The sequence below is a fragment of the Papio anubis genome, chromosome 12, assembly GCF_008728515.1.
Source record: "Papio anubis isolate 15944 chromosome 12, Panubis1.0, whole genome shotgun sequence".
Classification (NCBI taxonomy): domain Eukaryota; kingdom Metazoa; phylum Chordata; class Mammalia; order Primates; family Cercopithecidae; genus Papio; species Papio anubis.
In genome coordinates this window covers 117,319,958-117,340,665 of record NC_044987.1, presented here as the reverse complement: position 1 = coordinate 117,340,665, position 20,708 = coordinate 117,319,958, and the positions used below count along the sequence as shown (strand labels likewise).

The following is a 20,708-nucleotide window of genomic DNA, read 5'->3' as shown; positions in this document are numbered from 1 at the left end:
TGGGCGCGGGGGGCGGGGCTGCGGCCAGGCCGGTGCGGGGCCGGCGCGGGGCCTGCAGTGGTGGCCGCGGCCGGAAGGGAGCGGTAGCGGCCGCCGGGCAGCGTCGGGGCCGGGCCCGCGGCCGCACGAGGGGAGCAGCCCCGTCGCTCGCGATTGGGGGACTCTGTTTTCCCTTTTCTCCAATGGGCAGCCGTGAACCGTCTCGCCCAATCTGCTCCCACTGTCGGCGCTGAACTTTTTGTTTTTGTTTTGGCCCAAGCGCATTTCGGAGCCCTCCCGTGCTCGTCCTGCAGCCCACCCTCCTCCCCGACGGCGCTTCTGGCCGTGGCCCGGCGCCCCACGGCCGCTGCCTCCCCTTTGTGCTGTATCCGCTCTCCCTTGGTTCCCTGGTGTGTGTCTGTCCTTCCACGTATCCGCGGATGATGTGCACCGTTGTCACCTCCGCCTTGGAAGGAGGAACAGGCAGGTTTTCACAATGACAGCTCGATGCAACTTGCTGGATTAAGATAGAAACAAGTTGGGTGCTGAGAAGTTCAGTCTATTTGGGTTTATTAACCCGGGTCTGGTGCAGTAACTTAGGATCTATTAAGCGGTGGAACTTTAGGAATTAATTTTTAAGAATTTGCCAAATGAAATTTATCTGGAGTGAGGGGAGTTTTCCTTAGAATAGAGGGCTGTTGAATTAATTTGACTGTGATTCTTTGTGATGTGGCCCTTTTTCGATTTAAACCAGTTTGATATAAAGTGGAGTCGAGGATGGCCATATAGGTCTGAACTCTGCTGTGTAGGGTCTTCAGAGGAAGCAGTTGCCAGCTATAACTTTTTTCCCTTAGTCTTTAATATTGAGAACACGTTAATATTGAGAATACTGTTAATTAGTAGTAAAAACAAATATTTTGAAAAGGGAGGAGGAAACCACTTTTGCCTGAAATAATCACAGATAAATTGTGCATGTTGAAATACATAAATTGCTGCTTGCTGTAGATATAGATTTATTGTGTATCTGAAGGTTTAGCAATTTGAATCAGAGGTGTGGCCCTGTCCCTCTTGGAGCGCCTTATATTCCGAGGTTAGAGTCCACAAACGCTCTAATCCCGGCATGTGTGGGAACTCCAGCCCATTTTTCACTTTGTAATCTCTAAACATTCTACATTCTGGTCCCTCTCCCAAGCTCTGTCTCCAGTAGCTTCCCATGCGTGGTCCCTGTAGGCCGTGCCCTGCCTGGCATCCCTCCACCCCTTTTCTCCACCTTGTACACATTCGTCCTTCAGAAAGGCCCCGTGAGAATGTTGCCTCCTGGTGAAACCTTCACACACACAGCCGTTGGGGTGGTTTCTTGTGAGCTTTTGAGTCTAGTGTTATCTCATCCGCCCACGGGCAGGTACAGAGTAGATGCTCATAGACACTTAATGAATGGGTTAATTTATTAATCTCCAAGTTGTCAAGCTTAATAGTTTGTATTAGTTTCTCAAAGTAAATCTACTTTAATGTTATTTACAAACATCATTATATCTTAAAAACTGAGCTGGAGAGTGAAGGGAATATGGTAGATACTTCTTCAATAAGAGAGTAAGGTAGGGCTTGATTCTTTATCCATGATCATTTCCAGGTGCTCTCGCGCCTGTATTTTCATCTGCCGTCCCAAACACCCTGAATTGCTCATGCGCTGAACTTTTCATTCTCACAGCGAATGCCAGGGGGCAGTACTGGGGAATGTGGATGGAGGGTAGCGGACTCTTGAGAGGGAGAGACGCGTGTGAAGGAGTGTCCCGGTGTCTGCGTGTCTTTCAGCAGGGAGTTTGGTGGGTGGGGGATGTTGTTTCGTGATTTTTCTCTTGGGTTGTTTAAAAGGGGGGTTGAATCTGGTTTTCCTTTACCCGAGTATCAGTTTGTGGGTTTATAGGGCCTGGGTTCGTGGCCAGGTTGTGTGACAAAGAGATTTGTGTGTGTGGCATCTAAGCAGCTCCCTGTCCACAGGAATGCCCTTCCCATGGCTTACAGAGAAAATCCTTTCAGATAAATCGCCGTGGTCCCATTATTTCGTGTTTCTGTGTACCATGTATGAGCTTTACTTTCTCTCCATTGGCAAAATCCTTCTCCGTGGGCAGGAGTTCCCCGACTGTGTCAGCCCTGGAACACTCTAATGGAATCTTCCGCACACTTTTAACGACAGGGACCACGTGTCCTCCCTCCACTCCATCACCCTGTTGGCTATAATACTGCATGTTAAGTAAATGCAGGAGACGGTCCATTATGTGTGTGGATGGGGTTGGTTTGGGACTACCTGGTCTGCGAATGAGACAGACTTAAACACCGGGCCGTCTTCTTAGGGCTGTATGTCAAATGATGACTGCTGTATAGAAGTATAATTTTAGGAATAGTTGAAGGACCGTGGAATAAGAATCAATACCATTCTCTGCTCTGTCACTGTTTGTATAAGTCATTGATAGGGCCTAGTCTCCGTCTACAAAACGACTAAACCTCTCAGGTCACTTCCAATCCAAAATTATGTTAATACTTTATCCTTTACACTTCAATGCCATCCTATTTTCTCTTAAGAATGATTTTAATCATATTTTGATATCTCTCTAATTACCTTACTTAGTTCATATGCTTGTTTCTTGTAGTTTTACCTCCTTTTTTTGAAATGTCATTATGAGATAATCAGTTGAATTTTAGAATTGAGAGACTAGGGTATCAGTGCCCCCGCCCAAAGCTTGATTGGGGGCCTGTATGGCTCCTGCAATGCCGGTTGCACCTCTGTAAGCTGTCTTAGTTTGTCTGTTTTAATAGCACACTGAAGAAAATAGTACCTAGATCCAGGGATCATTTGCTGGTGATAAACCTCTAGGTGGTACACGTGGCTCAAGCACTGGAGTAAACCCCAGGCTACAGTTTAAAAGATGGTTTTAGACCTAGCCTTATGACTTAGTAGCACTTTGAGTTTAGGAAAGCAATTTGTTTCTGAGCTTTAACTTCCTTGTTGTAGTGCTAATACTTGTCTCACCTGATAGGGTTGCTGAGCTAGCGAATCCCGAGTCCTGCATGTTACCAGAACGAGTAGAAACCGAATGCGTGTGTTCTGACACCTGTGTTTCTACCTTGTGCCACCTTTACAGGAATGCCTGATCAGCAGATCTCTAAAGGCACTGGGCTTGCCTCTCAAGCCTTACGCAAAAGGCCCCTTCAGTGAAGGGTCATTCTGTTTCGTATTCTGTACTTTTCTACCCTGTACTCAGGTAACTTTGTTTTCCCCACATGCATCCCTTTGGTTTTCGTCCCTGACTCACGTAGTAGCCCTGACTGATTTTCCTGAAAGTAGACGCTCTCCCGCGCCCTCTAGTGTTCCCTGAAAATGACTAGTATTCCAGCACCACGAACAGTGCCTGGTGGCTCTGGGAGGTTCTTCATAAATTTGTTGAACTGAGTGGATTCTAGGTCGGCCGGATGAATTATTTGCCTGTCTGATTTGTGTAACAGGGTTGAAATATCTGATACATTTTAATGATCTCTGAGGGGTATTTTTATTTTTGAGGAAATGCTTATGTTGCATCATATGGAGAAATAGATATTTTTAGTAAGAAAACCAATCTGATTTTAGGAAGCTGGAGTTTTCCTCACTGAGAAGTAAAAGGTGGCTTGATCCTTCAGCCAGTGGGCCAGTGACACCATAGGAAACCCCTCCTTCTCTCTCCCCCTTGGAAAGGAAACAAAACCAGACGTCATTCAGGGTCCTGGAGGGTTTAGAGGAAATATTTGTTTGGTGCATATAAGTATGTACCAGGAGGGGTTTTGACCCAAAAAAGGTGTTTTTTGTTTGTTTCTTTTTGAGACTGGGTCTTGTAGCCTCCCATGCTGGAGAGCAGTGACATAATCCCAGCTCACTGCAGCCTCAATCTCCTGGGCTCAAGCAGTCCTCCCGCCTTGGCCTCCCAAAGTGCTGGGATTATACGATGAGCTGCCATGTCTGGCCTCATTTTTATATTTATAATTTTGATTTATTTTTTCTTGATCATCCCATCTCAAGTCCATTCTCATATTAGTCTCTCTCCTAACATCCTGTTTTTCTTACAGCTTGCACCAGATTGATAATCACATATTTATGTCTCTTCCCACAGTATGCTGTGATCTCTACGCAGTCAGGAACCTTGTCTATTTTGTGCTAGAGTTTTACTCCTCAAATATGGGGGCAAAGTGTTTTTTTGTTTGTTTGTTTTTGTTTTTTTGAGACAGAGTGTCGCTCTGTTGCCCAGGCTGGAGTGCAGTGGTGTGATCTCAACTCACTGCAGCCTCTATCTCCCAGATCCCAGTTCATGCAATTCTCCTGCCTCAGCCTCCCGAGTGGCTGGGATTACAGCCACGCACCACCACACCCAACTAACTTTTCTATCTTTAGTAGAGACAGGGTTTCACCATTTTGGCCAGCCTGGTCTTGAACTGACCACGTGATTCACCCACCTTGGCCTCCCGAAGTGCTGAGATTACTGGTGTGAACCACCGTGCCTGGCCTGGGCAAAGTGTGTTTAAAAATTTGTTTGGGGCCAGGCGTGGTGACTCACGCCTGTAATCCCAGCCCTTTGGGAGGCCGAGGCGGGTGAATCGTGTGGTCAGGAGTTCAAGACCAACCTGGCCAACATGGTAAAACCCTGTCTCTACTAAAAATACAAAAATTAGCTGGGCATGATGGTGGGCACCTGTAATTCCAGCTACTCGGGAGTCTGAGACAGAGAATTCCTTAAACCCGGGAGGCGGAGGTTGCAGTGAGCAGAGATCGTGCCACTGCACTCCAGCCTGGGCGACAGAATGAGACAGCGTCTAAAAAAATAAATAATTTGTTTGGGTCATTATTGTGTTGCCTTTTTTTTTTTTTTTTTTTTTTTTGAGATGGAGTCTCGCTCTGTTGCCCAAGCTGGAGTGCAGTGGGTCGATCTTGGTTCTACACAACCTCTGCCCCCTGGGTTCAAGCAGTTCTCCTGCCTCAGCCTCCCGAGTAGCTGGGACTACAGGCAAGCGCCACCATGCCTGGCTAACTTTTGTATTTTTAGTAGAGATGGGGTTTCACTATGTTGGTGAGGCTGGTCTCGAACTCTTGACCTTGTGATCTGTCTGCCTCAACCTCTCAAAGTGCTGGGATTACAGGTGTGAGCCACCGTGCCCAGCCTGTGTTGGTTTTTTGTGTGATATTAAGAGTAGACAACAGTCTCTCAATCTGGACTTGGCTTCATTTTTTCTTTTTTTCCTAATTCTCTAAGTTTTGTTCTCATTTGTAAAATGGGAATGATAGTATTGAATGTGTGTTAAAGAACTGTGATGTGTGTATCTTCTTTTATAGGGTGTGAAAATAATCTGTTTGACCAGCTACATCACAAACTAAACTGTGTTGTAAGAAAGCCTGTAGTCCAGTCTGTCATCCCTCTGAATGTTTACGATGGGAGGTGTAGCTTGGCATGATTTTTAATCATGCGTGTTGTTGCCAGAAGTTAAGTTCCTTCTCTTTGGGAACCGTAGGGAAAGCAGAACTGGTGCTCAGCCTTGTGTCATAATTATTCTTTTGCACATTTGTTCTTTTTTAAATAGGTGAGGTGATGAGTTTTTTTTTTTTTTTTCCCCATGTGTGACTTATGGTGGGGAGGAATGGAAGGGAAATTTCTACTTGATTCAAGTTTTGTATAGAATGTTTCTGGCCTGCTTTGCTTTTGCCTTAGTTACTTGCAAGGGGAGACCTTAATTTGTTAGCAGTTTGTGCTCTTTTAAATCTTGTGCCAAACCTAGCAGGGAGGCCCTCTTTTCATTGTACTGATGGGGCGTCGGTGAGGTTAAATAACTTGCCTGCTCAGGCTGCTGGGGTAAGGATGAAGCTAGGGTGGGACAGGTGCTTTGACTGCAGAGCCACATCCTTAATCCCTGTGCGGGCTGCCTCTGCAAAGCCCACCAGCCGGCAAACTCAAAGCAGCCTGTAACGTCCAGCCCAAGAACCACCTTTTGGAAGTTTTTCCTAACACTTGTCCTTGCCCAGTAAAAATCTTTGATGTATTTCTTGTAACTTCTGACAGAAACTGTGACCTGTACAGGCCGTACTTACAGACGTTTGACACTAGGTGGCATCTGTTTCTGGAAACGTGAATGGCTGTTTGGGTCCTAGACAAAACTGTAACAAAGAAAGCATCCTTGATTTTATTTTTAGGCACTGCTAGGTAAGCAGATGGATCAAATGTGGAGAGATGGGGAATCCGGCATTTTTGTTTTCTTCTGGAAGTTTTTTTGAGGACTTCCCTCAACAACCCCATCAGTGAAAACCTTTGTTTTAAACTATCTACTGAGATGAAGACATGGAGTCTTTCTTACATGAAATCCCTCATCGTAAATACATATTGAATGTGATACGTAAGAATGAAGCAGTATTTTCTGTGATAAGGCAATAAGGAGTTTCTTACGTGTCTGGTTGTAGATTAGTAGCCAAATAAGTAAGTTTAAGAATTGTGCATGTCTGATCATAAACTTACCAGTGGTGGGTAGTTTGCTGCTTAAAATGTTTTGCTCAAGGAGAAATTCTAATAGTTTCAGTTTTTATTGTAAGTTTTAATATAAATAGAAAACTGTTCAATCATAATGCTTTTCAGGAAGATCATGGTTATCTGGCCTAGCACAGTGTGTGAGTAATCAGAGGCATAATTAAGAGGCTAGCTCTATTTTCAAAATCCATATAACTCAGTAGCTGTATTTTATACCTTCAGTTGAAGGATGCTGTATGATTTAAACTTTTTATTTATTTCCATTTTTAAAGGTGAAGTCTCACTCTGTCACCCAGGCTGGAGTGCAGTGGCATGATCATAGCTCACTGCAGCCTCTACTTTCTGGACTCCCATGATCCTTCAGCCTCCTGAGTAGCAGGGACTGAAGTTGCGCACCAGCACAGCTGGCTACCTTTTTGTTTTTGTTTTTTTTTGGTGGAGATGAGGGTCTCACTTTGTTGCCCAGTCTTTAAAAACTTGTTTTAAATACACCGTTTTTGAAGTTGTTTAAAATCTTTTTTCCTGTGGCATGTTGGAATTTTATATATTTTTGGAGCGTGGTAACTATAAAGCATTTCTACTTTGGTTTAGTTTTTCGTAATCTCTGTTAGTTTCCTGTGGTCGCTGTAACAAATTCCATAAACTTAGTGGCTTAAAACAACAGAAATGGGCTGAGCGCCGTGGCTCACACCTGTAATCCCAGCACTTTGGGAGGCCAAGGTGGGCAGATCACTTGAGGTCAGGAGTTCGAGACCATCCTGGCCAACATGGCGAAACCCCATCTCTACTAAAAATACAAAAATCGGCTGGGCGTGGCAGCAGGTGCCTATAATCCCATCTACTCAGAAGGCTGAGGCAGAAGAAATTGCTGGAACCCGGGAGGTGGCGGTTACGGTGAGCTGAGATCGCACCTCTGCCTCCAGCCTAGGCAACACAGTGAGACTCCGTGTCAAAACACCAACAACAACAACAACAAGCCAGAAGTGTATTCTCTCTCAGTTCTCGAGGCCAGAAGTTCAGTATCAGTTTCACTGGGCCAAAATCAAGGCATTGGCAGGGCTGTGGAGGGAAGCTGCTCTTTGCTTCTTCCAGCCTCTGGTGGCTGCAGCATTCCTTCACCTGTGGCCACATCACTCCAGTCTGCTTCACCTCTTGTTCTTTGTGAGGTGTCAGATCTCCCTCTGCCTCTTATAAAGTCATTTGGGTGGCATTTAAGGCTTACCCAGATAATCTAGGATAATCTCTTTTATCTCAAAAACCTTTATAACATCTTCAAAGACCATTTTCATTATAAGGTAACATTCACAGGCTCCAGAGGTTAGGAGCCAATGTCTCTGGGGGCCGTTTTCCACCATACTGCGGTCTGCTTTAGAGCTGTTAGCTCAACAAGTTTAGTCTTTTTCAAGACTTAGTGATGGTGTCTGTGGCCATCATTTTATTCTGAAAGGGCAGTGGGTGAAGCATTCTGCCTTGGTGGTAGGTAAACTGCTCAGCTTCAGACCCCATTCCCTTGGTGGCCTGAGTGAGGGCATTACCACCTGAGGGGACTTGGGAAAGCTGTTGAATTGGGTGAAGCAGAATGCATCCAAGCTTGACCCTGTGAAAGCTACAGAAGGAAAGTAGGAATGATAATATCATGGACATTTGTAATTATTTGCAAGTATAGAGACATATTCTTTGCTATGGAGTTGATGGTGCTAGATACCTGATTAGCATTTGAATTAGCATGACGCTCTAGTTTTAAAATAAAGGCTCTGCCCTGGGTAGAAGCATAATTGTGAATTCAGGGAAATGAAAATCCGAAGGCTTTTCTGTTTTCATAATACTAGCACCAGTTGAACTACTCTGACAAGTCACCTAGCTTCTCAATTGAGACAGCAATATTTATAGGAGCAAGTTTTAGGGTTACAGGTATGAACGTGAATTTATGATAGTTTTCTAACAAATTAGCAACTGAGAAATTGCCCCGTCAAGCAATGTTATGGTGTTATGATGGAATATTGATCACAAATGTTTCTGATAGCTTTGCAGGGCTTCTTATATTGGCCTAATTGCTGGGATTGATACCATAGGATTCCATGGAGCCTTAGTTATTGCACTATCGATTGCAGATGGATTTGGAATAGTCATTGATAAAGACTGATTTGGAATTCTTTGATATCAAGTCCTTTTGTAATTTTAGATTTAGGAGAACTAAAAACTGATTCCGCTTATGTGTAGCAGTTCGTTTGAGAATAGAAAGGGGATGTGATATGAATGAACCTATGTCTGGTCTTGTGCTGGATTCTAATGATATGAAAGTGTATGGGGCTGGGTGTGGTGCCTCACGCCTGTAATCCCAGCACTTTGGGAGGCCTAGGTGGGGAAATCACGAGGTCAGGAGTTTGAGACCAGCCTGACCAACATGGTGAAACCTCGTCTCTACCAAAAATACAAAAATTAGCTGAGTGTGGTGGCGCGGCACCTGTAATCCCAGCTACTCAGGAGGCTGAGGCAGGAGAATCGCTTGAACCCAGGAGGCAGAGGTTGCAGTGAGCTGAGATTGTGCTACTGCACTACAGCCTGGGTGACAGAGCTAGACTCCGTCTAAAAGAAAAAAAGTTTATCATAGAATTACCGTATGACCCGGCAATTCTACTTCTGGGTGTATCATCAAAAGAATTAAAGCGGGTACTCAAACAGGTATCTTGTACACACATGTTCTCACCAGGATTATTCAGCCAAAACATGGAAATAAGGCCGGGTGCGGTGGCTCATGCCTGTAATCGCAGCACTTTGGGAGGCTGAGGCAAGCAGATCACGAGGGCAGGAGTTCACAACCAGCCTGACCAACATGATGAAACCCCGTCTCTACTAAAAATAGAAAAAGTAGCTGGGTGTGGTGGTGCGCACCTGTAATCCCAGCTACTCAGGAGGCTGAGGCAGGAGAATCGCTTGACCCTGGGAGGCAAGGGTTGCAGTGAACCGAGATTGAGCCACTGCACTCCAGCCTGGGCAACAGAGCGAGACTTTGTCTCAAAAAAAAAAAAAAAAAAAGGTGTATCTTAGCTAGTAGGGAAGGCAGGTGTTATGAAATAATTACACAGAGTAGTGAGTATGGTTGTAATAAGCACCATGCTGAGAAACGTTAAGGGGTTCAAATGTATAACAAGGAAATCTATGTAGCTGGAGAAGTGGGGTTGGGCAGGGGCTGATAAGCAGTTTGGCAGCACCCCAAGTGCAAAGGCCCTGTGGTGGGAAGCTGCCAAGCTGTTTCCTTTTCCTTTGTGTAAGTATCTTTAATATTCTGTTACAAAAGTCACACATGTTTATTTTGAAAAGTTGAACATATAACAGGTAAACATTGCTTGTGATCTCATTCTCCAGTGTAATCTCAGTCACTGTTAACCAGTGGTGTACTGAATTGTTTTCTTACCAAATTATAACTGAATCACTTGAAAAATGTTTTCTTTGCCTTTCTGAATAAAAATTTATGAAAGTCCTCTAACAAGCTAGAACCTGCTTTTTATTATTTCTTTGAGACAGTCTTGCTCTGTCGCCTAGGCTGGAGTGCAGTGGTGCAATCTCCTGGGCTCAAGCCATCCTCCCACCTCAGCCTCCTGAGTACCTGGGACTACAAGCATGCACCACCACACCCGGCTAAGGTTTTTTTTTTTTTTTTGGTAGAGATTGGGGTTTGACCATGTTGCCCAGGCTGGTCTTGAACTCCTGGGCTCAATTAATCCACCTACTTTGGCCTCCCTAAGTGCTGGGATTACAAGCGTGAGCCACCACACCCAGCCAGAACTGACTTTTTAAAAATGTGTGTTGACTTTTGTTTTTCAAACACTTGGGGATTGTTTCCCTACCACTGGATAATTTCTCTAGGATAAACTCTCTGCAGACAAGTTCAGCATGTCAGCTGGCTAGAGGGTTCTCGGCAGTGTCACAGGAATTGTGTTAAAATTCTTTTCAGTCATTCAGAATCAGTGTTTTAACTTTTTTGACAGATTTTTTTTTAAATCTTGGTTTTTAGGATATTAAGCAAAAAATGCCTGTGTTTAAGTAAAAATGGATTAGAATCAGAGTTCTCAAATTGGATGCAACTTCTCAAAAGTCACTCAACAATTTATAATCTGATAAAGAGACTGGAAAGAGAAGGGAATTGACATTTGTTGAGGGGCCATCACTGGCATAGAACAGGCATGGTTATGTGAACTTAGCCCATTTCCTATGAATCAATGCTGCTTTCTTTTGAAACGTGTTAAAGTATTAAGGTTTTCGGTGTTTTTTTTTCCTGATTATAAGTAAATAGATTCACTATAAACGTTTGGGGAAAAAATATTTTTTAAAGTTATCCCTCCCCCCACCAGTGGTAGCACTGGTGATTTGGAATGCATTGTGATGGTGGTGGTGGTGGTGGTGGTGGTGGTGGGTGTCACGCTTCTGACCTTAGTGGCGTTATGTTATGATTAGGAGTTTCCGCTTTAAATATAACTAGAAATCATTCTTGCAATATTGTCCCCTTTAAATACATTTCTTATTTTAGCAGTTTTCCAGTATGTTTTATATTGATCATAAATTATCCCTCCACCCCTCACCTCCTTATTTATGTTTGGTACCAGAATCTGTAGTAAGTGCTTCTTTTCCCATCTGTTGGTCCAGTGAAACCGCATAAGGTGACTCTTCTTGTTGATTTCAGTGTTGGGTAAATCTCTTGGGGAAGTGATGCTGCCCATCTTGGAGCAGAATCCCAGTTGCATTTTCTTAGAGCCTGATTGCATCATTTTTGTTAATATTCACAAAAGTAGAAGGCACAAAGCCTTGCACAGTAGTCCTCAGGAATTCCACCTCATTCTCCTACTCAGGTCATCTTTATTACTCCAGTCCAGAGTTTTAACTAATCTATTAGTTAAATTTTTTTTTTGACATAGATCCTATAAGCCCTCTGAATGCTTGCCTTCTCAAATTAACTAACCTATTGCCATCACCTTCCACTCCGTAATTTTAATTTACATTTGTCTTTCCTGGTCTGTGAGTCAATCTCTCTCTCTCTCTCTCTCTCTCTCTCTCTCTCTCTCTCTCTCTCTCTGTCCCCCTCTCTCTCTCTCTCCCCCTCTCCCTCTCTCTCTCCCTCTCCATTCCTTATGTTGCTCTCTGCCATCTGTTTCTTAAAGCAAAGCCCCCTGTCTTCCTCACAAGTGCATGTTTAAGACATTATGTCCATTTTAGAAGTTCTCTGTTGTTTCTGAGCAAGGCTTAAAGATCAGCAACAGCCCATCCTTTCCGTGAGTTTAGACTTATAAAATAAAAGTATTTGCTTTCTGGGCACCTACAGTTCTTGCCTGAGTTGTTAACTCCCTTCACGGCATGGTCCCTGTCACGCTCAGCTCTTCTTCTCGCTCATTGCTCCTTTTACAATCGTGTGCTGCTTCTCTTCCTCTTGACCTATACATGTGAAAGTGCCCCCACTCCCAGTCCTTGGCCTTCTTTGATCTACAGTGATTCCTAGATTTCATCTGATTCCATGGTTTGAAATGCCATTAATGTTTTGACTCCAAATTTTTATCTTCAGCTTGGAGGTGGACTCCAGACCCTTGTATCCAGCTGCCGACTCCACTAGGATCTGTAGTGGGCATCTCAAAAATGACTAAAACCAAAAAAGACCCCAGAAAAGGAAGAAAAAATAACCAAAACCAAATTCCCACACCGCAATCCTTGGGAAAACCAGTCTTCCTATACTCTTTGTCACATTCCTAAATATTCCATTCTTCATTTGGAGGTATGTTTGAGTCCTCTTTCTCTTAACACCCACAGTCAGTCTGTCAGCAATTCCTAACTATCAGCAGAACCTTCAGAAAAGATCTCGAAGCCAACCACTTATTGCCACCTCTGCTGCTGCAACCACTAGTTCTCCTCTGGTTTTACAGCAGTAATCAGTTAGTAAATAGACTACTACTAATAATAATGTCTCCCTGCATTCTCTTGTCCTAGAAATTATTTGTAGTTTCATTAGAACTGCTTTTTTAAAGTACCATGTAGCAAGCTACCAGCATGGTCCTTTAAAACTGTGAGTTGGATCGTGTCACTCCTCTGCTTTCCGTCTCACTGGGAGTAAAGGCCCAAGTCTCAGCAGTGGCTTTGAAGCCCTTCTTCCCTGTGGCAGCCTCTCTGACCTCATCCTCCCACTCTCGCCCATATTTGCCCCAGCTGCACCAGCCTCTGCACCTTGTGCTTGCCCTTCCCTTTGTCTACTGCATGCTTCCTGCCTGATGCCCAGCTGTCCCCTCACATCCCTTGCTCTCTTAGGAAGTAGCCACTATCACCCTCCTTCTCCACCGGAAACACTCCCTGCCACCATAAATGGCTTGTTCTCCCAAAAGGTGCTGGCATTTATTCATTAATTTATTATTTCGTAGTGCTTTTTTCCATTAGAATATAAGCACAGATGAGGGCACAGCCCTATTTCGTTCCATGCTGTATCCTCAGTGCCTGCAACAGTGTTTGGAATATAGTAGATGTCCGATAAATTTCCTGACATTTTTATATTGGGAAATCAGAACAGGATTTGTAACTTTAAAAAAAAAAAAAAAAAGCAAAAACCGCAGTTACTTTTGCACTAGGCTAATATGCCACTTAAGAAGTGGTCAGTAATGGCCGGGTGCGGTGGCTCACGCCTGTGATCCCAGCACTTTGGGAGGCTGAGGCGGGCAGATCACAAGATCAGCAGATCGAGACCAGCCTGGCTAACATGGTGAAACCCCGTCTCTATTAAAAATAAAAAAAATCAGCCGGGCGTGGTGGCGGGCACATGTAGTCACAACTACTCAGGAGGTTGAGGCAGGAGAATTGCTTGAACCCGGGAGGCAGAGGCTTCAGTGAGTGAAGATTGCACCACTGCACTCCAGCCTGGGTGACAGAGCAAGGCTCTGTCTCAAAAAAAAAAAAAAAAAAAAGCAGTCAGTACTTTCTTGAAATTTTTTTCCTAATAATTTGGGACAAAATTGAGGCAATTTTTACTTCTAAATGTAGTCAGTGGCTAATGAGCTCCGAGTGTGTCAGCCAAACCATGACCGTGGGACATTTCCACGTGAGCCAGCTATGTTCCATGGAAGTCTGCACCCTTGTTTGTTTGTTGGGAGGGGGCACCTCTGTGGTAGCCATGAAGTATTTTAGGCTTTGCTATCCACCCGGTGTTTTGTTTCGGTTTTCTTTCTTCTTTTGAGACACAGTCTCACTGTGTCGCCCAGGTTGGATGGAGTGCAGTGGCACAGCCTTGGCTCAGTGCAACCTCTGCCTCCCAGGTTAAAGCTATTCTCCTGCCTCAGCCTCCTGAGTAGCTGGGATTACAGGCGTGCGCCACCACGCCTGGCTAATTTTTGTATTTTTAGCAGCGACGGGGTTTCACTGTGTTGTCCAGGGTGGTCTCAAATTCCTGACCTCAGGTGATCCGCCCGCCTTGGCCTCCTAAAGTGCTGGGATTACAGGCGTGAGCCACTGCGTCTGGCCTCTACCCAATGTTTTCAACCCCTATTTGTCTGTACTCTACTACGGTGTCGACGTGTGTTAGCTTTTTAAAATCCTGTCACTACCTTTAATGTGTAAGTGTGCAGCCTTAGAGGGAAGATCTTGCCAGCAAGAACAGATTCCACACTTAGGAGGGCAGAACAAATGAAGACTGGATCATTAGTAGAATATGTATTCATTTTGAGCTAAAAATTTTTTTAAATAGCCCCCAAATTATTGATAGCTTCATTAGAATTGTTTTTACAAATGTTTCATTTATCAGCTTAAGAAAGATCTTTGGGGTCGGGCACGGTGGCTCAAGCCTGTAATCCCAGCACTTTGGGAGGCTGAGGCGGGCAGATCACGAGGTCAGGAGATCGAGACCATCCTGCCTAACACGGTGAAACCCCATCTGTACTAAAAATACAAAAAATTAGCCGGGCGTGGTGGCTGTCGCCTATAGTCCCAGCTACTCGGGAGGCTGAGGCAGGAGAATGGCGTGAACCCAGGAGGCAGAGCTTGCAGTGAGCGGAGATGGCACCACTGCACTCTAGCCTGGGCAACAAAGTGAGACTCCATCTCAAAAAAAAAAGAAAAAAAGAAAGAAAAGTCTTTGGATAGGCCGGGCGCGGTGGCTCAAGCCTGTAATCCCAGCACTTTGGGAGGCCGAGACGGGCGGATCACGAGGTCAGGAGATCGAGACCATCCTGGCTAACACGGTGAAACCCCATCTCTATTAAGAAATACAAAAAACTAGCCGGGCGAGGTGGCGGGCGCCTGTGGTCCCAGCTACTCGGGAGGCTGAGGCAGGAGAATGGCGGGAACCCGGGAGGTGGAGCTTGCAGTGAGCTGAGATCCGGCCACTGCACTCCAGCCTGGGCGACAGAGCGAGACTCCGTCTCAAAAAAAAAAAAAAAAAAAAAGAAAAGTCTTTGGATAGCTTTTATCATATGGACATGTGGAGAATCTCTGTCTGCTAGGCTACATCCAGAGATGTGCCAGTGCATTCATACTAGTGAAATTTAGCCATGTTCTGTGATTGACAGAAGTGCCTGTTACATTAAAGTACTTTGGGTTCAAATAATATCAGTTGACCACAATATAAATGAGACCCGAGGGCACAGATTTGTTCCAGTTTGGATCATTAACCCACATTTAGTTTAAATTATGTATACATTAGAGTGGATCTCAGTCTGTGTTCCATGAATTGAGCCAAAGTTTGCTATTACTAAAGTGATTTATTGGTGAACCTTTCCTAATTCTCAGAAAAATGTTTGGTTGATATATTATAATTTCCTTAATTTTTTATTCCATAGTTTTTTTTACAATTTTGTATCTATTCTTAGCCCTAACATGATAAAATGAATGAATGAGTAAATTAGAGCAATAGCTCTCACACTGGAGCTTGCATCACCTGGAGGTCTTATTACAACACGGATTGCTGGGCCTCATCCCCAGATTTTCTGCTTTCTCTCTCTCGAGTGGACGTCTTGGTTGAGACTTAAAGACTTTCCATGGCCAGGCACGGTGGCTCACGCCTGTAATCCCAGGACTTTGGGAGGCCGAGACAGGCAGATCATGAGGTCAGGAGATCGAGACCATCCTGGCTAACATGGTGAAACCCCGTCTCTACTAAAATACCAAAAACTTAGCTGGTTGTGGTGGCACGCACCTGTAGTCTCAGCTACTCGGGAGGCTGAGGCAGGATAATCGCTTGAACGCAGGAGGTGGCAGTTGCAGTGAGCCGAGATCACGCCACTGCACTCTAACTTGGGGACAGTGCCAGACTCTGTCTCAAAAAAAAAAAAAGACTCTCCATGGATAGTCTTTCTATTCCATATATTTAATTTCTATTTCATGTAATTATGCTTCATGTCTTATTTTTGAGGAATATTAGGACTCCTGAGAAGCCTAAAAATACATTGTTACATCATTATCTGTAAGTTGTGTATTAAACATCGCATTCTACAGATGATTTCCTAAAGGACCAAAAGCACTTTTCCTGGTCCTGGTTCTTTTTTCTGGAGGGTCAAGGACTAGGGAGTAAACCAGAAAGTATAATGGCAAGTGGTAGGGAACTTAGTGGTGGTATCTATCTGCTGTGATTCCTGCCCTATTTTTATCTGTGCAGGAGCTTCTCTCACCCCCTTTAACACCATGGACATCTTGAGAAAGGAGAGGATTTGAAGAGGTCAGGCAGTATCTTTAATTTACAGGTTTTTTTAAATGCAGAAATATAGTTTCTATGATGCAGTTTAGATTACAGCCTATTTATTTCATTAGTTGAGTGCCTCTAGGATATACTGTGTGGTATACTAGATACACTAGGGCCAGAGATAAGAAAAATAGGTTCTCAACCTTCGGAACTCTCAATTAAGGAAGCAGACTCTTAAACAATATAATCACATAAGGGTTTTCACCTAAGTTTTGTAGCATAAATATATAACTAGATTTGGCAGTGAAGGTCAAGGAACACTTCCTAGAGGATGTGAACACTGAACTGGGACTTAAGGAATTAGGCAAAGAGATGGTGTTCAGAGAGGTTAAGTGACTTTCCCAATTACCAACTGCCTAGTAAGAGACAGAGGTAGGATAGGAGCCCTCAACTTTTGTTGAGGTCTATTTTCTCTAAACCACATAGCTTCTGAGAGTATAATCTAACTTGAAATGTAAAATACATTTATATACATTTACCACTTCATCATTTTCTTTTTTTTCACTCTGTCGTCCAGGCTGCAGTGTAATGGCATGCTCATGGCTCACTGCATCTGCAATTTCCTGGGCCGCAGCCATCCTCCCACTTCAGCCTCATGAGTAGCTGTGACTACCATCTTTGGCTAATTTTTTAATTTTTACTTTTAGTAGCATTGAGGTCTTGCTGTGTTGCCCAGGCTGGTCTCAAACTCCTGGCCTCAAGCAATCCTCTTGCCTTGGTCTCCCAAAGAGCCAGGATTATAGGCATGAGCCACCACCTGGCCCATTTGCTTGTTGTTAATGCAGCTTTTTATAGGATACAACAAAAAACCTAATTCTAAATTTATCATGCCAAGTTTATGCTTCTCTACCAATGAAAGCTTACAGTCACAGAACATCCATTTTTTCAGAAAGTGCTGTTTCTTTGGCTCTTGTCTAAAGGAACATAAGTAATATGAAAGACCCTAGAGGTCAAGGAAATTGAAGAAAACTGAGGAAGGGAAATAAAATGGAATGTAGTCACGAATTTTAGTCCCTTTAAGCTTTTATTTTTGTGAGATGGCTCAATGATGAAGAGCTTTAATGCAGGTGAAACTTGAAGCTTTTAGAGATCTAAGTCTTGATGAGGTTATTCAAACTCAAATTTTGAATGCATTGTGATGATAGGCTATAATTTTTGAACCCTTGGCCGGGCATGGTGGCTCATACCTGAAATGCTAGCACTGGGAGGCCAAGGTGGGAGGATAGCTTGTGGCCAGGAGTTCAAGACCAGTCTGGCCAACATGGTGAAACCCTGTCTGTACTAAAAAATACAAAAATTAGGCAGGCATGGTGGTGCACACCTGTAATTCCAGCTACTTGGGAGGCTGAGGCATGAGAATAGCGAACCTAGGAGGCGGAGGTTGCAGTGAGCCAAGATTGTGGACACTGCAGTCCAGCCTGGGCAACAGAGCGAGACTCTGTCTCAAAAAAAAAAAAAAAAAGTGGTACTTGATGCTCTCCCCAAGTGCTAGGATTCAAATGCCACAATTCATATTGTTTTATGTTTCTGTTACTGTTCCATGGGTTTTTTTTTTTTTTTTTTTTGAGATGGAGTCTCACTCTGTCGCCCAGGCTGGAGTGCAGTGACCGGATCTCAGCTCACTGCAAGCTCCGCCTCCCGGGTCCACGCCATTCTCTGCCTCAGCCTCCTGAGTAGCTGGGACCACAGGCGCCTGCCACCTCGCCCGGCTAGTTTTTTGTATTTTTTTAGTAGAGATGGGGTTTCACCATGTTAGCCAGGATGGTCTCGATCTCCTGACCTCGTGATCCACCCGTCTCGGCCTCCCAAAGTGCTGGGATTACAGGCTTGAGCCACTGCGCCCGGCCCCATGGGTTTCTTTAAATAAAGTCCATTTTAGAGTCCGTAGATAACAGTGTTGTGCAAAACTGCTGGGATCCAAGATCCAAGACTCGCAATGGACCACCCATTGCTCTTTTTCTCAAGCTTTCTTTGTACTTTATACCTCAAAAATATACTGCTCTTACTGAGTGTGGTGGCTCATGCTGGTAATCCTAACACTTTGGGAGGCTGAGGCGGAGGATCGCTTGAGCCTAGGACTTTGAGGCCGCAGTGAGCCATGATCACTTCACTGCACTCAAACCTGGGTGACAGAGCAAGACCCTGTCTCCTTGAAAAAAAAAAAAAAGGTATATTGCTCTTGAGTTCTACGCCTTTTCTCCTAAGTGTAACATACATGATCATTAATGAGCAGTTTTAATGTTAAATTTGGTAAAATTTAATAATTGAAAAATCCTTATAACTGATGTAGAATAGCTACAAGACTATTTAGTGACACCTACAAGAAAAATCAAAAGGCACTTTAAAAGTTAAATACTATAATTGAACTTAAACAGTGAGGGAACCGGCCGGGCGCGGTGGCTCAAGCCTGTAATCCCAGCACTTTGGGAGGCCGAGATGGGCGGATCACGAGGTCAGGAGATCGAGACCATCCTGGCTAACACGGTGAAACCCCGTCTCTACTAAGAAATACAAAAAATAGCCGGGCGAGGTGGCAGCGCCTGTAGTCCCAGCTACTCGGGAGGCTGAGGCAGGAGAATGGCGTGAACCCGGGAGGCGGAGCTTGCAGTGAGCTGCGATCCGGCCACTGCACTCCAGCCTGGGCGACAGCGCGAGACTCCGTCTCAAAAAAAAAAAAAAAAAAACAGTGAGGGAACCAAAAGAAAAATTCATGTTAGAAAACAATTGTAAAGTTGTCTTCAGCATTGATCAGATTTTCTTTTTTGCCATTCCCCTAAGCATGCTGCTCACATGCACGTCTTACCCTCCAGTGAACTCACACAGATATTCCTGTAACAGGAAAGAGATCTGAGATCAAGTAAAAATTCATGTTTTGTGTTTGTGTTGAGTATCATTAAAGGTATGTCCAGGCATGTATTTTTGTGAATACTTCAAAGTAATTTATCATTTGTACTTTTCTATGTGTTTGTGGAAAGGAAATTGACCTGCGTCTGGTGTAGTTGAGAATTTGTTGGGCAGCAGTGCTGGGTTCTACTCATGAGACTGCTGCGGGCGGATCATGTGGCTTCAGGCATGTGGTCTCAGTTTTGTTTGTAAATTGAAGGCGTCACACTGGTGATGTTAAGGCAGCTCTGGCTCTGAAGTTCTGTATTTTTGCACTTTATTGTAGGGCCTTTTTAGTCTGACTTATACTAACACATAATTCCTTAATGAGGTGGGATCATGGTCATCCTTTTTCTCATTCCGTTAGTAATGAATGCAATGTATAATATCCTCATTTCCAAATGTCATTATAAATTACAAGCATCCCCCACTATTCATATCAATCGGTTCCCAAATTCAGATAGTAAGGGATACATTTATATTACCAAATACAGTAGCTTCTCAGTTTTGTTGCCATTGTGAAGGAATGATAAGGTAGACATTTCCAGATGGGCACTACTTTGATATCTGAGTATTGGTTTCTTAAATATCTAGAACAGTGAATTCAAAGTAACAACAACAAAAAGATACAGAGTCCTTTACTTTCCTTACTCTTGTCTGTCTGCTCAGTTTTGTTTGTGGTGATGAGTAGCCAGCGTAACAGTTAGGAGTCTCTTACTGTGATGGACAAAGCTTAGCATAGATGCCTTTTCCTAAGCTTGCCTTGGAACAAAGGAGATAAGTAACTTCCGTGTAGTTTACTCACCCAGTTCAGAGCATTACCAAAACCTGTGATTTGAGCAGATGATAGAGCTGTACCTAGATATCAGTATAATAAGGAGCAAAGACAGTTCTTACTGTTTACTGAAAGAAATATTTGTTGAGCACCTGCTATTTGTCAGTACTATTCTAAACACAAGCAAGGAACAAGTCAGAATGAGCCCCTACCTTCTGTCTACATTCTACTCAGTCTGGGGCCACTGTATTCCTGAGCAGGCATCATATGACTGGGGAGAGCCAAGATTGTCTTTAAAGAGCGAAGACATCATTTATTAAATTATAGTCATGCATTGTTTAGTGACAGGGATACCACACATTCTGAGAAATGTGAGGTTAGTTGATTTCGTCATCATGCAGATATCATAGAGGGCACTCATAGAGTGTGTCTCAGGGACACATTCTAGAAATGTGAGGTTAGGCGGTTTTGTTGCCTTGCAGATGTCATAGAGTATACTTACACAAACCTAGGTAGTCTAGCCTACTACACACCCGGGCCGTTGCTTGTAGGGTACTAACCTGTCCAGCATGTTACTGTACTGACTACTGTAGTCACTGGTAACACAGTGTTGTTATCTAAACACACATAAACATAAAAAAGGTACAGTAAAAATACAGAATAAAAGATTTTAAAATGGTACACCTGTAAAGGGTACTTCCTATGAATGGAGATTGCAGGATTTGAAGTTTCTCTGGGTGAGTGAGTGAGTGGTGAATAATTGTGTAGACCTAGTACATATGTACTACTATAGACTCTGTGAACACTGTACACTTAGGCTACACTAAATTTATTTTGA

At 43.9% G+C, this 20,708-nt stretch overlaps 1 protein-coding gene across 3 annotated transcripts in view; it reads left to right on the top strand.

The window, feature by feature from the left end:
- The first annotated feature begins 122 nt into the window (after nucleotides 1-122).
- Nucleotides 123-20,708, top strand: part of LOC116268663 (histone-lysine N-methyltransferase KMT5B) — a 58,305-nt gene continuing 37,719 nt past the window's right edge. The window contains exon 1 of one of the 3 annotated variants that reach the window (XM_031653773.1): nucleotides 123-462. The gene's annotated coding sequence lies outside the window, so the exon portion shown is untranslated. The remainder of the gene's footprint in view (nucleotides 463-20,708) is intronic. The other 2 variants (XM_031653772.1, XM_031653776.1) reach the window with 2 other exon arrangements.